The following is a 4246-nucleotide window of genomic DNA, read 5'->3' on the forward strand; positions in this document are numbered from 1 at the left end:
AATGGTGTGAGTATATGTGAAGGTTTCCCAACTCATTATGAAAGTCCTCATAAAGTTTTTTAAGAAAAAAATTTGGATACTCCGGGTGCTAGATCCATGGCTAAATACATACGAAAAATCAAAGAATTTGGGCAATTCATAAAAAAACTTTTAATTCGAAAATATGCGTTAAAAAAATAGGGAGAGTATACGTGAAGGTTCCCAACTCATTACAGAGATCCATAAAAAAAATTTTAAGAAAAAACAAATTTGGGTGCTCCGGGCGACACAATCCATAGGCTGACACACACAAAAAATTGGGGAGTATGGGTGATTCTTAACAAAGTGCTTGTAAATTCAAAAATGGGTGTTAAAAAATTGTGTGAGTATACGTGAAGGTTCCCTAAATTATTACGGAGGTTCTCATAAATATTTTTGAGAAAAATATTTTGGGTGCTCCGGGCTCTAGATCCATGGATAATACACACGAAAAATAGGAGAATTTGGGCGATTCTTAAAAAAGATCTTATGAATACGAAAATGGGCGATAAAAAAATAGAGTACGTAAAGGTTCTTCAACTCATTACAGAGGTCCTCATAAAGTTTATTGAAAACATATTTTGGGTTCTCTAGGCGCCAGATCCATAAAACACGAAATTGGAGAATTTGGGCGATTCTTAAAAAAGTGCCTGTAAATGTAAAAATATGAGTTAAAAATTGTCTTAGTATACATCAACGTTCCCAACTCATTACAGAGTTACTCATAAAGTGTTTTGAGAAAAAAATATTGGGTGCACCAGGAGCCAGATCCATGGGCTAATACACACGAAAAATCGAAGAATATCGGCGATTCTCAAAAAAGTGCTTGTTAATGCAAAAATGGGGTTAAAAAATTGTGTGAGTATACGTAAAGGTTTCGAAACTCATTATGAAGGTCCTCATAAAGGTTTTAAAGAAAAAAATATTGGGCATTTCGGGCGCCTGATCCATGGGCTAATACACACAAAAAATCAGAGAATTTTGGTGATTCTTAAAAGAGAGATTGTAAATGGTAAAATGTGCATTAAAAAAATGGTGTAAGTATACCTAAAGGTACCCCAACTCATTACGGAGGTCCTTATAATGATTTTTGAGAAAAATAGTTTGGGTCCTCTGGGAGACAGATCTATGGGCTAATACACACGAAAAATTGGGGAATATGGGCGATTTTTTATAAAGGGCTTGTAAATGCAAAAATTGGCGTTTAAAAAATGGCGTGACTATACGTGAAGGCTCCCCAACTCATTTTAGAGGTCCTCATAAAGTTTTCTGAGGAAAAAACTTTGGGTGCGCCGCGCGCCAAATCCATGGGTTAATACACACGAAAATTCGGGGAATTGGGCTATTTTTAAAAAATGGCTTGTAAATGCGAAAATGAGTGTTAAAAAAATGGTGTGAGTATACGTGAAGGTTCCCTAACTCATTTCGGAGGTCCTCATAAACTATTTTAGAAAAAAATTTGGGTTTTCCGGGCGCCAGATCAATGGGATAACACATGAAAAATTAGGAAATATGAGCGATTCTTAAAAAAAGGCTTGTAAATGCGAATAAGAGCGTTAAAAAAATGGTTCTAGAATACGTGAAGGTTCCCCCAACTCATTACGTAGGTCCTCATAAAGTTTTTTGAGAAAAAAAATTGGTTGCTCCATGCGTCAGATCCATGGATAATACACACAAAAAATTAAGGAATTTTGGCGATTCTTAGAAAAGTGCTTCTAAATGCAAAATTGGTAGTTAAAAATGGTGTGAGTATACGTGAAGGTTCCCCAAATCATTACGGAAAATCTCATAAAGATTTAGAGAAAAATATTTTGAGTGGTCCGGCCACCAGATCATGGGCTTGTACACACGAAAAATCAGGGAATTTGGACGATTCTTAAAAAAGAGCTTGTAAATGCAAAAATGAGCGTTAAAATCATGGTGTGAGTATACGTGAAGGTTTTCCAACTCATTACAGAGGTCCTCAGAAAGTTTTTTCAAAAAACAATTTTGGGTGCTTCAAGCACAAGATCCATAGGCTAATACATAGCAAAAGTCGGGAAATATGGGCGATTCTTAAAAAGGGCTTGTAAATACGAAAATGGTGTTAAATAATGGAGTTAGTATATGTGAAGGTTTCCCAAATCATTACAAAGGTCCTCATAAGGTTTTTGAGAAAAAAAGTTAGGGTGCTTCGGGCGCCAGATCCATTAGACACGAAAAATTGGGTAATGTGGGCGATTCTTAAAAAGGGCTTGTAAATGTGAAAATGTGCATTAAAAATTGTTGTGAGTATACGTGAAGGTTCCCCAAATTATTACGGAGGTCCTCATAATGTTTTTTGAGAAAATTTGTTTGGGTGCTCTGGGTCTCAGATCCATGGGCTAATACACACAAAAATCGGGGAATTTAGGCGATTCCTTAAAAAAGGGCTTGCAAATGAGAAAATAAGCGTTAAAAAAATGGTGTGAGTAAACATGAAAGTTCCTCAACTTATTACGGAGTACCTCATAGTGTTTTTTTGGGTGCTCTAGGCGCCAGATCCACGGGCTAACACACGAAAAATCGGGTAACATAGGCGATTCTTAAAAAAGGACAACTATATGCAAAAATGAGCATTAAAAAATGGTGTGAGTATATGTGAAGGTTTTCCAACTCATTGCGGAGGTCCTCAAAAAGATTTTTGAGAAAAAGTTTTTGGGTGCTCTGGGTGCCAGGTCCATGGGCTAATAATACATTTGAAGAATCCGTTGGATTTTCCAATATCAATAGGTTGATTGTTACTCTCCTGTATCTTCCCAAAGGAAAAAAGATCTCTGCGAGACACACGAAAAATTGGAGAATTTGGGAGATTCTTAAAAAGGACTTGTAAATGCGAAAATGGGCGTTAAAAAAATGGTGTGAGTAAATGTGAATGTTTTTTAACTCATTACGGAGCTCGTCATAAAGTTTTCCAGAAAATAATTTTGGGTGCTCCGAAAAATACATGGGCTAATACATAGGAAAAGTCGGAGAATATGGGCGATTCTTAAGAAAGGGTTTGTAAATGCAAATATGGTGTTAAAAAAATGGTGTGAGTATACATGAAGGTTCCCTAACTCATTACTGAGGTCCTCATAGAGTTTTTTGAGAAAAGAATTTTGGTTGCTCCGGGCGCTAGATCCATGGCCATTAACACACGAAAAATCAGGGAATTTGGGTGATTCTTAAAAAAGGTCTTGAAAAGGCGAAAATGGGAATTAAAAAAATGGTGTGAATATACGTGAAGGTTCCCAAACTTATTATGGAGGTCCTCAAAAAGTTTTTTGATAAAAAAATAATTTGGGTGCTCTGGGTGCCAGATCCATGGGCTACACACGAAAAATCAGAGAATATAGGCAATTCTTAAAAATGGGGGTTAAAAAAATAGGGTGAGCATACGCGAAAGTTCTCCAACTCATTACGGAGGTCCTCATAAAGTCTTATTAAAAGAAAATTGGGTGCTATGGGCGCCAGATCCATAGGCTGACACATACAAAAAATCAGGGAATATGGACAATTCTTAACAAAGGGCTAGTAAATGTGAAAATGGGTGTTGAAAAAGTGGTGTGAGTATACCTGAAGGTTCCCTAACTTATTACGGACGTTCTCATAAATTTTTTTGAGAAATTTTTTTGGTTTCTCCGTGCGCTAGATCCATGGACTAAAATAATACACACAAAAAATAGAGAAATTTGGGCGATGCTTAAAAAAGAGCTTGTAAATGCGAAAGTAGGCGTTACAAAAATGGTTTAAGTATACGTGAAGGTTCACCAACTCAGTACGGGGTCCTCATAAAGTTTTTCGAGAAAACTATTTTGGGTGCTCCGGGCGCCAAATCCATAACACAAGAAAAAAATCAAGGAATATGGGCAATTCTTAAAAATGGCTTGTAAATGCGAAAATGGGCGTTAAAAAAATGGTGTGAGTACACGTGAAGGTTCCCCAACTCATTACTGAGGTCCTTATTAAGTTTTTTGAGATAAAATTTTTGGGTGCTTCGAGCGCCAGATCCATGGCTAATACACACGAAAAATTGGGAAATATAGGCGATTCTTAAAAATGGGCTTGTAAATGCAAAAATAGGTGTTAAAAAAATTGTGTGAGGATACATGAAAGTTTCCCAACTCATTATGAAGGTCCTCATAAAGTTTTTAAAGAAAAGAATTTTTGGTGCTCCGGGCGCACACGAAAAATCAGGGAATTTGGGCAATTCATAAAAAAGGTTTTT

Source organism: Solanum tuberosum, unplaced genomic scaffold, assembly GCF_000226075.1.
Source record: "Solanum tuberosum cultivar DM 1-3 516 R44 unplaced genomic scaffold, SolTub_3.0 scf00028, whole genome shotgun sequence".
NCBI classification, from domain to species: domain Eukaryota; kingdom Viridiplantae; phylum Streptophyta; class Magnoliopsida; order Solanales; family Solanaceae; genus Solanum; species Solanum tuberosum.